The sequence below is a fragment of the Neofelis nebulosa genome, chromosome X (genome assembly GCF_028018385.1).
Source record: "Neofelis nebulosa isolate mNeoNeb1 chromosome X, mNeoNeb1.pri, whole genome shotgun sequence".
Taxonomy (NCBI): Eukaryota; Metazoa; Chordata; class Mammalia; order Carnivora; family Felidae; genus Neofelis; species Neofelis nebulosa.
The window spans coordinates 8,638,279-8,651,714 of NC_080800.1; positions in this window are offsets into that span (position 1 = coordinate 8,638,279).

Consider the following 13,436-nt stretch of genomic DNA (forward strand, 5'->3'; position numbering starts at 1 on the left):
ACATCCCCAAGCTCATGAGTTTCGTGAAGCAAAAGCCATTGACTGATTGGTTTTCCCTTGTATCCCCAGTGCTGGAACAGCTCTTATCACATAAGAAAAAGGACTCAAACCATAAATCGATCTGTCGGTCCCTGTCCCCTCATCTGGATTTTGGCTCTTTTGGTCCCTGATGGCTCTTGCCTTCTGTGCCTCAGAAAACTTGGAATTACCCTGAGGCATCAGAGGGAGGTGTCTTTGTTGATGTGACCTGTTGTGAAAGGACTGAAATGAGCAAGAATGATGTAGGCATCTGTTCATCAAAACTGTTATTTAAAGCATGACCTTTGAGTTGAACATCTCCAAGTTTGAATCCTAGGTGTGTGTAGGTGGGGCGTGTGTGTGTGTGTGTGTGTGTGTGTGTGTGTGAGAGAGAGAGAGAGAGAGAGAGAGAGAGAGAGACAGAGACAGAGACTGAGTACCTTGAGTAAAGTTATTTAATTCTTCACGGACTCAGTGCTTCCTCTAATACAAGTTTACATAACTATATGACATAAAGCATTTAATATATTTTCCGACATAGAACACACACATTAACAGTTAACGATTATTAATAAAATTTACTAGCATGTATTATAGAAATAAGACACATAGAATTGCTTATCTAGGCTTGTCTATCTGATGTACCATCATAAAATCAAATACCTAATAACAGTAATGTTAATAATAGCCAACCTTCAATATACACTAAGTACTTTGCCAAGTACTTTACATGGGCTCTATTTAATCCTCATAACTTGATGAGGTACTTATCATCTTCATTGCCCAATGAGGAAATTGAGTCACTAAGATGTTGCAAATGTGCCTAAGTGAGCGAGTAAATGGTAAAGCCAGGATTTGCCCAACTCAGCAGGTCAACGATGGAGCCCATAAGTTCCTCTCAAACAGAGAATGCTAATTGGGTTTATAAAACATGTTTTCTTGGAAGATGCATGACAAAGGGAAAAGTCATGCTAACCTCCCCATTCACACGATCTAGACCACATAGGATTGGGGGGATCTGGGTGTGGGGGTCAGGTATGGAAGGAAGGGTAGAAGGCAGGCTTAACATTTCCCAAACACCTGTTCTGTGCCAAAAACCTTGCATAGATTCCTACACAAGTTTGCCATGATGTAAATATTCTTATTCCCATCCACTATGGTGAAATCACCATAAATCAGTGATTCACACACATCTGTCAAAAACCACTTACTTCCCACTATACTTCATGAATATCAAATCTGGCTAAAAAAGACCGTGGTCATCATAAAACCTGAACAGGAATGTCATTTCCCTAACTCAGACTTGCCCTTCATACTTTCTAAATGCATATGGAAATTACACAGCCATTGCTCTGTGTTTCTTATGCATACTTTCACTTATTAAAAGAGTTCTAGCCTTCTTTCCTCCGGGGTCAGTCTTCAATTTTTTTTTTTTTTTCTGGTATCACTACCGTGCTCTAAGCATGTTCTTTTGGACATTTTTCACTTACTGCATATTCCTCTTAAATTGTCAAAACCCATATTGGACACCGTGCTCTTATAAGGGACATATTCAAGCTGTGTTTAGTTTGATTCACGTATGCCAAATAAGAAGTTGGGGAGAAAGCTTTTATTCACATTTTGTGATCTGCCTGATATGTGAGGGTGGGTGGTGGAAAGTTCATCAAATTCTTGTTATCTATAAAGGAAGGTCAATCCTGCCAAATTGGGTTTTAAGGTTGTGAGAAGTTACTAAACTCCCTTTTATTATTCAGAACAGCTCCTTTTGCCCAAATGAGCTCTCATCAATGGAAAGTCAGTCTACTTGAGCCAGATGATCCTTGTGGCATTTCCAAATTGCATGCTGTCACAAAAAGTGTCTTTCTAAATGGAGACTGATCTGACGGAGCAGAGGGTCAAGAAAGGATCTATTTGGCTAAGCCATGTGACACAACGTGGATCATTAAGATAATGGAAAAAGTGTGTTTAAACTCCTTCAGAGCCTGATTTGACGAAATGTGATTGCATGAACCTTTTATTCAGAAGCCCTGAACTTAAAAAAAAAAAACCACAACCTTTACTGATAGTAAGCACTTACATCTCAGCAACTGCTAAGGCAGCCTTGTGTGCATGCAATATGTCCTCAGGTCTGTGCCCATCTCTTGGACTGAGTTTGTTAGCCCTTCCACCAGCAATGAGACTCATATAAGTAAGAGACACACAGCATCTAGTCCACTTACTTAAGAAATGGAAAAATCTGGGGCACAGAAATGGCAGGTGACATGCCCGTGATATGAGAGACCTGAGAGACTGTTTTCCATTCATTTTTTTTGATCCCTAGAATATTCCACAATGGCTGATAAAAGATAGGCACTCATTAAAATGAAAAAATGAATGAGTGAGTGAATGAATGAGAGATTACTGGAGCTGGAGCTAGAGATCGATAGAGAGGACTTGCCGTCTGCCAACCAAGATCACCATTTATGGTTTATTGAGTCACATACCATAAAATTCACCCATTTTCAGCTCAGTTCACTTTCACTCAATTTACCTAAGCAGTGTTAATTGTATGTATTTACTCAAAGGCTGCTTCAAGATTTGTTGGGAGCCTATCTTTTGATTTATTTGCTAAAGCATCCCTCGAGACCACCAACTGACAAATGAAAACTAAAAACTACGAGACACTGATAAAACAAATTGAAGAGCACAAACAGAAGGACGTTCCATGCTCACTGACTGGAAGAATCAACATTGTTAAAATGTTCATACTACCAAAGTAATCTACACATTCAATGCAATCCCTATGAAAATTCCAATGGCATTGTTAACAGGGCTAGAACTAATCATTCTTTTTTAAAAAGTTTTAGTGTTAATTTATTTTTGAGAGAGAGAGAGACATAGTGTCAGTGGGGGAGGGGCAGAGAGAGGGAGACCCAGAATCCGAAGCAGGCTCCAGGCTCTAAGCTGTCAGCACAGAGCCCGACGTGGGGCTCGAACTCACAAACAATGAGATCATGACCTGAGCCCAAGTCAGACACTTAACCTACTGAGCCCCTAGAACAAATAATTCTAAAATTTATATGGATCCATGGGGCGCCTGGGGGGCGCAGTCGGTTGAGCGTCCGACTTCAGCCAGGTCACGATCTCGCGGTCCTTGAGTTCGAGCCCCGCGTCGGGCTCTGGGCTGATGGCTCGGAGCCTGGAGCCTGTTTCCGATTCTGTGTCTCCCTCTCTCTCTGCCCCTCCCCCGTTCATGCTCTGTCTCTCTCTGTCCCAAAAATAAATAAAAAACGTTGAAAAAAAAATTTATATGGATCCACAAAAGATCCCGAATCACCAAAATGATCTTGAGAAAGAATAACTAAGCAGGGGTATCACGCTCCCTGATTTCAAACTATACAGCAAAGCTATGGTAATCAAAACAGTATGATATCGGCATAAAAACAGACACGTAAATCAATGGAACAGAATAGAGAGCCCCCAGATAAGCCCACACATATATGGTCAATTAATTTACTAGAAAGGAGGCAAGACTATACAATAGGAAAGGACAGTCTCTTCAATAAATGGTGGTGGGGAAACTGGACAGCCACATGCAAAAGAATGAAACTGCACCACTATTTCACACCATACACAAAAATTAACTCGAAATGGATTAAAGACTTGAATGTAAGACCTGACACTGTAAAATTCCTAGGGGAAAACATAGGCAGTAAGAGATCGGTAAGACATCATTCTTAGCAACGTTTTTTTTTGGATTTGACTCCAAATGCAAGGAAAACAAAAGCAAAAATGAACAAATGGGACTACATCAAACTTAAAAGCTTTTGCACAGCAAAGGAAACCATCAACAAAATAAAAAGGCAACCTACTGAATGGAGGAAGATATTTATAAATCATACACCCAATAAGGAGGTAATATCTCAAATATATAAAGAACTTATACAGCTCAATGACAAAAAAAACCCAACAACCCAATTAAAGATGGGCAGAGGATCTGAATAGATTTTTTTCCAAAGAAGATATATAGATGGCTGAGAGACACATGAAAAGATGTTCAACATCACTATCAGAGAAATGCAAATCAAAACCACAAGGAGATATCACCTCACACCTGTTAGAATGGCTATTATCAAAAGACAAGAAATAACAAGTGTTGGCGAGGATGTGGAGAAAAGGGAACTCTTGTGCACTGTTGGTGGGGATGCGAACTGTTGCAACCACTATGGAAAATGGTATGGAGATTCCTCAAAAAATTAAAAGTATGATTCAGCCATTCCACTTTTGGGTATTCATCTGAGGAATACAAAAACCCAAATTCAAAAAGATATACCCACCCCTATATTTACTGCAGCATTATTTTTTTAATGTTTTATTTATTTTTGAGAGAGACAGAAAGACACAGCATGAGCAGGGAAGGCACAGAGAGAGAGGAAGACAAGGAATCTGAAGCAGGCTCCAGGCTCTGAGCTGTTAGGGCAGAGTCCGACGTGGGACTCGAACTCGTGAACTGCAAGATCATGACCTGAGCCAAAGTTGGACGCTTAACTGACTGAGCCACCCAGGTGCTCTGCAGCACTGTTTACAATAGCCAAGATATGAAAATCACCTAAGTGTCCAATGATGGATGAATGGACGAAGATGTAATACACACACACACCTCTCAATACTACTCAGCCATGGAAAAGAAGGAAAGGTTGCCATTTGCGACAACACGGATGGACCTTGAGGTTATTATGCTAAGTGAAATAAGTCAAATGAAGAAAGACAAACACTGTAGGATTTCATTTATATGTAAAATCTAAAAAACAAAACAAATGAACAAACAAAACAAAAACAAATTCATAGATATGGAGAACAGATTGGTGGTTATCAGAGGGGAAGGAGGTTAGAGCATGGGCCAAATGGGTGAAGGGGCTCAATTGTATAGTGATGAATGATAACTACACTTCTAGCGATGAGCACTTTGTAGTGTATGCAAACATTGAATTATAATGTTGTATACCTGAAACTTATATAATGTTATATATCTATATATAAATATATATAAATATATATAAATATAAATATAAATATAAATATAAATATAAATATAAATAAATATAAATAAATATATATTGTTTTTTACTTCAGTAAAAAAAAGAGAGTGTGTTTTGCAAAATATATATTGGCTATAACAAAAAGAGGTTACTTTGTGCATTTTTAACTTAGCGGAGAAATCATTACAATGATGAGGAGATTGCCTTTTTTAAGTCAGAATCTTGCTTGGAAAAAGGAGCTTCCAAAAGAGAATCATCAGATTTTCAGATGATTGACCAGGTCCAGAGGGTAAGACCTCTAAGGAGAAGCCAGATGGATTATTACAGATTTTCAGCAAGATAAAGTATTTGCTTTCACAGATTGCTTTAGTGTCCTGGATTGACATTTGCTGATGGTATAAAAGACAAATTAAAAACACTGGTAATGAGAAGGCCAGATAAAATATAATCCCAAACTACCCTGGAGGGACAGAGGAATTGATAAAGGTGACCTGGAGCCCCCTTCTCCTGCCCTGGACAGCCCAGGGCCCCAAGGACTATTGGGTTGGTGCCTCTCTTGATCATGGTCAACCAGCTTCTTTCTTTTCTAGGAGCTCAAATTGTTATTCTAAGGCAGAACATCATCAGCTTTTTAAAGGAAGGAATTGAACTCAATGAGACTTTCCTCTGATAAGATTGAAAGACAAAAGAAAGTAATTTTTTTTTTTGGCCAGCTTTATTGCTAAAGGAAATGAAACTTCTCCCAATATGTAGCCCCCTTCTTGGAAATACTGATTTTCACACATGACCTTTCTAAAGAAAGAAACTGTGGCACAGATCTTTTGACTAACCTGACTCAAATTAGATAGTTATTAGTAGGTGGGTTTGAACCTCTGATCTGTAGTCAAATACAATTTGTAGTCAAATGTCTTGACATAGGGTGATCATGGCTTTATACCTCTACTCAGTCGACAAACATTTAGTGAGCAACCACTTGTGCACTGGAAATTCTCCTCTGTGCTGGATATAGCAGTAAACAGGAAATAAAGTTTCCCTGCCTTCAAAGAGCTTACCAACTTGTAAAGGGAGGCACATGACAAACACATAAACAAATCAATATATACTTTTAAGAAATAATACACGCCATACAGAGTGGAAAACAGAGGAACCAGTGGGTTGCTTTAGCTACGGTGGTGAAAAAAAGACCTTTCTGAGGAGTTGGTAACAGATTTGATTTCTATTTGTGTGTAGAGAACTCAGACTAAGACAATAACCCAAAAGGCAAAGGGTGGTGACCTTAAATACCTTGGGCAAGCAAGGCAAATGTAAAGGGTGAGTCTCATTACCCTGAAATGGTCCCAAAGGCTTGTTTCACTGTCCTTCTGAGAAAAGCAAAGTCTGGCTTCTCTTAAGACACCAGTTAGAGGCTTTAAATCATCACTTGTTCTGGGGTGGCTCACCTTTAGGAGGCCAGGTGTTCTAATTCAACCCACAGATCTATAATCTCTCTGTAGAGACAGCACTTCTGCAATTTTTTTTTTTTTTTAAAAAGGGGGCTTTGTAAAAATACTTCGCTTACACTCGAAAATATAGTTTCCAGAACTAAATATAGTTTTGGCACTCCGGCCATTGGCTGACTTCCCCGCATTACATTCGCCTTTAAGGGCATGTTCACTTTCTAGCTCTCATGCTTCCAGACACGGCTGTCAGGCGGGTTCACAGCCCTGCAGGGGCAGTGTTTCAATGACCTCCCATGTTTTCATTAATTCTTAAAAAACTTCACACGAACATTTCTGCTCATATGAGGTTTTTCAAACCTTTGCCCTTGTGCTTTTTTTTTTTCTTTCACAAAATCCTAAATTTGGTGCTTAGACTAATTGGACCTCAAAGTATATCATCTTTTAAATAAATATAAGACTTTGACAAGATCCAGAAACCAGTGCTGAAATGAAGTCAGGATCCTCTCCAGTTTTCTGAGGCCAGGTCAACAGAGCCACAATTCTCCCAATAGCTCCAGGGGGAAATAAAACACTCTATTTTGGGGAAGGAAGATAAACAAACATTCAAGGAGAGTATCTATTTTGGGGGGAATCTACAAGAGAGATCTCACTGAGTGGTACCTGAATTCTTTATCTGCCCAACTCTTTGGAGGTCTTTTCTGGACTCTATCTCACCCTGGGCTCCTGACTCCCGACTAACCACAGCACTGTGGTCAATTTTCTAAACACTTGCGGCCCCTTGGCCTGCTAGTCCACTGGTGAGGAAGGTGACAGAAGTCCCCTGCTGTATCAGGCATCATGGTGCACTCGCTTGACCACCGTGAGTGAGCACGGGATGAATGTCAAAGCCAATGCTGCAGTAGTAGAATCGGTTTTTAAAAGAAAATAAACATGTGTCTTACAAAGCGAAGCTTAAACATATAACTTTCATTACTTGTTAGGCTTTGAAGGGAAATTTGTAGAACACAATTTCTAAGCCATTTGCTTCATTATTTCCACAGAAACCACAAGGGGAATTAAATAGGAGAGCTGAGCAGTTATAGGAATAACTCACATGGAAAAAACAGCAGCTTTTTAATGAATTCCCTGAGTATTGCAACACTGTAGAGATGATGGAAGAATGCTTTTTTAAAGTGGGGCTGAACTGAGCAAGATTAATTAAGACACTGGCTCTTGGGTGCGTCTGAGTGAATTCATCCTAGGGCCAGGTTCTTTAGTCCAATTATCTAGGAGATTCAGAGAAAAGCTCGCAGTTCCCAGGAAGCTAATTGTTTAGAATAAAGACCGAGAGCTGAGAGGAAGGTATGGGGGGGGGGATGAAATTCCATCAACCCATATTATTTCTTCTCTACCCAACTAGGCTTTTAGGAATAGAAACATGGGAAGGGAAGGGCATAAATAGGGTGGTGGGTCAGAAATTGCAGGGTGACAGGTTGCAAAGGGGTCCGAACCCTCTCAGTGGGGGAGGCAGAGGGAAGCAATGCGAGATGACAAACGAGAACACCCTCTCGGTTCCCGGCTACAAGCATCACTGGCTGTCCAGTACTGCAATGCTGGACAGTTTGCGTTGTCGTCTTTAAGGCCCACCACTGGCAAATCAGACAAACAGCAAAAGCATTTCAGAGAGGCAACAGAGTAAAGGCCGCGGAGCATGGAATGTGGAATCAGAGCCGGGTCCGAATTCAGGCTCTGCTCCTTACCAACTCTGTGCCTCCATTTCCTCCATCGAAAAATGGGACAATCGTCATCTTTGCTCCTGGGCTACTACGAGAATTCAGTGAGTTCGTATTTGCAGAACGCTTAGACACATGGTGAACACTCAATGAGTTTTTAAATTAGTAAGTACAATTATACCTGGAATGCTTTATGCTGTGTTTCGGTAGGTTTATCAGCTAATAGAAAAGGGGAAATATTTTTGATTGCTCATAATTCATACTTCAAGTTCTATCTTTCCAAGAGTTTCTGTTTATAAAGAGCACCTTGTTATAATATTTCCATTTATTTTTACAATTTTTACAGTTCTGGAAAAATTCTCTAATGGGAATTTCCACCAAAAAAACCTTTTTTCTGAAATGAAACTGGTCTTCAGAAAGTTGATTAATTCCATGATGGCCACCTAATATTTTTCCCCTGCATAGCATGTATATACATTGCATTATAGGTACTGGGGAGTTTTTTCTCCTCTGCGAACCGCCTTGACTTTCTTTCACACTGGGGCTTTCAAAGAATCCATTTGTGATTTTATGGAAACTTTTCTAATGAATGGTGCTGCTTTTGAAGTTGAATACACTCATTCCGTGGAAAATATAAGTAACACTTGGCATAGAGAAGAGCAGGAAAATTCTGAGAAGTAAACCAAAATATTTATATATTGGTCCACAAAAGATGTGCACCAGTGATCTTAGAATATATAGGAAAATGAGCTTCGCCTTCGATGCTAAGACCTACATCCATTTGCAACAACAACATAAAAGATGCCATAAGCTTTCCCTTTGTTACTGGGTCACCACAAGAATGTAACTTGGGTGAACTGAGTGCGTTCTCAGCACTACCTTTAGCATCTAGTCTGGTGGTCCTTGGTGGAGCCAGACTTCTCTTGTTAACTCAAAACTGTTTTGGCAAAATGTAAAAAAGCTGTCTTATTGGTCTTCATATTTCAGAAAAGATAGTTTTGAGTTAATACTACTCTTTGAATTTATTCTGTTTCTTACACTACTTTGCTTTTACCTAGTTGCCTAGCAGTCTTGCATATTCAGTTTGAATATTCTATAAATGATTTGTATTTGATGAATTTTATTTCCTCCAACATATTTCAATGCCAATTTTCTCCACAAAGAAAGTAGTTTGAATGGAATTATACTAAATTTCAGCAAAGGAACTGAACAAAATCATTGTCCCACTATAATGATTTCTTATAGATTTACTTCTAGGCTACTGGTTAATTTAAAGGAAAAGGAAAAAATAGGTTTCTAAAGAATAATCTATAATGTGTTCCAATTATTTTTATAAACACATAGGTATACACATACGTACATAGATATACACATATATGCACATGTGGACACACAGATGTTACAGATCCGCCTACATAGCTTTCTTTCATATATAATGTTTCCATAATGGTTGGTAAGGTGAAGTAATTCTCTTCAGTGAATTATGTCAGGAAACCTTGAACACAGGCACTTTAAAATATCCCTCCTCAGCTATCAACAAGATAAATACCCGGTGATCATGTCCAAAGGCCATAAGATACGAAAGCAGGTCACAAATAAAAGTGCTCATTTAACTACCATCTCCCCCATTAAGCAGGGCATATTTTAGCATATTACGTTACAGAAAACATCAAGCCTGCTGGGAAAGCTGTTATAAGCAGGGCCAAAGAAAGCAAGCTAAGGTGTATCCACTAGCCAAACACTCTTTCTCCTGAGGTGTGTTTGCCTATTAGGAGTTAGTGCACGCTCATGGTTACAAATGCACTTTTCTCCAGGCAACTGTATTCCAGGCGTGCACCTGTGGCCAAGAATCAGGTGCATGCAACGCAAGAAGTCACGTCACACAGGTCCTTGACACCGAGTTCCCCAGGAACACTCTTCCAAGGACACAACAAGCAGCCTTCCTTTGCTCACGGGAGGTCACACTTGTGCCGATCGACACTAACGTGGCTCCTTACCGAGCTCGCCATTCTCTTTTTTGTTTTTGTAGAATTCGTTCCGATGGTCCCATCTTAGCTCAGGCTGCTGTACAAAGTACCACACACTGGGTGGCTTCTAAATGACAGAAATTTATTTCTCATAATTCTGGAGGCTGGAAATCTTCGATCATGGTGCCAGCACGGTCAAGTTCCGGTGATGGCCTTCTTTCAGATTGCAGATGGCTGTCTTCTCAGTGTATCCTCAATGGCAGAAAGAATGCAAGGGTGCATTCTGAAGTTTCTTTCACAGGGGCACAAATCCCAACCATGAAGGTCCTCCTAATACCATCACAATGGGGAGTAAGATTTCAACATGTGAATTTGGGGAAGAACACATTCGGTCCATTGAAATTACAAACTGCATTTTCAGGGTGCAAGTGGATTGATTTGGATCTTGAGTTTTGACTAGATGTGTTCCATTGTTTCTATTTTCAGAGGGGCCCTTTGACCACTCATCAGTGCCTAGAGCAACGGTTGCATTCTAGGGAATATAACTACTGAGAATTACAGATGTTAAATAAAATTATATTTTTTTCTACCATTGGCTGGAAATATATAAGCAAATACTTCTCCTCTACAACTATTTTTTTTTCATTTTAGAAAAAGAAATAGAATATACTCTGCCTATCTCGCTTCTGGCACAGTAAGAAAAGACCCAAGCTTCATAATTCAAGTTACTTTGAGAACAATGTCAAGTCCACAGTTGGGAAAAAAGCAGTAATCCCAAAGGGCTGGCGGGGAAGTAAGGGATCAGCCTCCAGAAGGTGCTTAGGAATTTCAAGATTGTCATAGAGGATCACGATTCATTTAAAATGCAACTGATGAGGGAGGTATGCTCTTTATCTAGAACTTACAAGGCCCCGGTCTATGCAGAAACACATACCTCCCCTGGCAAAAGGAGAACTAAATCCCTTCCAGCTATGAAGTGAGTAATTTAAACCATTTTGAAATTTTAAAAAATGCAGTATTGCCTTTTATGTGGTTGCACCCAAATTTGAACTGAGTGAAGATTCTGGGTGTTAATTAGGCACATTCCCCCATTTAAGTGAAATGAAAACATCAAAGAGGGAATGAGAAGGAAAACACCAAGAGAACACATTTGACACTCGGGTACAATATGGTGAACCAATGAACCAAAACACACACACACACACACACACACACACACACAAAACAACAACACACAAAACAAAACTCTGAAGGCCATTTGCAAGACTCACCATGTCAGTCAGCACTTAAAGCAGCTGAACAAGCAGGTTAGCTTAGCATATGAGATTGCAGAACCAGAAGCTATCTTGGATCCAGTGTAACCCATCTTCCCTCAGTCACTGAGGGAACTGAAGCCACACCAAGTCACGTGAGCTGGACTTAGACACCTTGTAGGGAGGGTTCTGGTCTACGTGATTTGTTTATCTGTAAGTGGAGTGCCCAAGTCTGACCTGACACCCTTCCCCTGGCATCCAAATACAGTAACTCATGTCCACCAGGGTCTCCTCCAGTTCATACCACATCCCTTTAGCACTCTCCAGTTTTCAGGATTTCTGGCTGTGTCTACATCGTGGTGGATAATGTGGCAGACACCGGAACTCCTGCTCCCTACTATCCCCAGTGACCTCTCCGGGCCTCTTGCTACCTTTGCCTTTAAACCACTTTGCCCCAGGTTGGATGCACAGAGTCTCTTCACTGCCAAGGTGCAATGCAAAGAGGTGTGTGGTATGTAGCCAAGTCTACCAAAGACTGAAAAATGGGGAGAGGAACTGCCACACAGTCCCCAAAATCCCTTGAAATTGGGCACCCACAGTCTCCTGGGTTTCCTCAGCTACAGCTATTATGGAGAAAGCTATTATTGACTCTCTTTCCATAGGTTTCCATCTCCCTCCTCTGTCCTCGGTTCTAAGACTTCCAATCTGTTGCTTTGGGGGCACAAAGCCCATCTTCCTCAAACCCCTAATGTGTGACTAGGCCCAGGGGCAGAGCTTTGCCCATTTCGGTGTTTTCCTAAACCAAAGAGGAGTTGTTTTCCTGAGTTTTATCTCTTAGCATACATACATTACTGCAATTTTAAAACACAGCACCATTCTTTCTTAGGTCATGGCCACATTAAACAAAATAAAACTCAGGCACATCGAAATCATCAATCCAGAGGCCCCCTGCTCAACTTCCAGAGCCACTGGTGGTTTGGTGGTTTACAAATTAATTTCGTCCCCTGGACACCTCTCTAACCCATCCCCCATCCCTTCCTCTGCATCACCACTGCCACTGCTATGGACCAAGCCCTCACCATCTCACCCTTGACCCTGACGACTGCCTCCTAAATTTGTCTCCCTGACACCAGCCTCCTCCTCTTCCAATTGCATTCACTGGGCCACCAAAGTTTTGTCTCAAAAATTCAAACTTTATCAGGACACTCTCCCAGTTAAGTACCACAGTCACCATCACCGGCACTCAGGAGCACGTATGGTCTTACTCAGTCACAACGTAACCCTAACTTAGCATTCTATCCTCACACCCTTCCGTTCTCCTAATGACATTGCCTGGCTGCTATTAAAGCACACCTTCCCTTTTCACCCCTTGGTATCTTAAAGAAGGCTTTTCCTTTTCAGAATGTGACCTATAACCTCTTAAAAATATCTACCACACCTGCTTCAAAAATCAAGGCCCAGCTTGAACATCACTTCTATGAAGTCTCCCTCTTGGTTCTCATAATCTTCGGCACAAGTCCTCATTATTGCATTTTCCACATTATATTATTAATGAAAGTGATTTCCCTACCGGACTGCGAGGTAAAAAGGAACACTTGTTCTAATTCAACTCAGCTCTCTACTACCTGGTGCAATACTTAGCTCTGAGTATGTAGATACTTAGGGTACCATGTTAAGCATTTTAAATTAATTTCAACTTAAATTTCTATAAAATAAGGGAAGAGAGAGGACCCTGACTTATTTCATTCAAAATCAATGACAATGTTTCCTGGACAATGGTGGGAAAATTGACTCTATTTATGAAGAAAAATAATTTGTATTGCTATCTCAAATCATTGCGTAAAAGTGACTTCAGAATGACTTAAATACCCAAAAATGAAAGTCTCCCATTTAAAACAAAGTGGTGATCGGAAGCAATGAACTAAAAGGGCACAAAAATGGACAGATCTTAAAGACAGAGTTAAGTAAAATCAAGAAATAGGATCAGACCTAGAATACGACAGCATTTATGTAAATTAAAATCATAAAT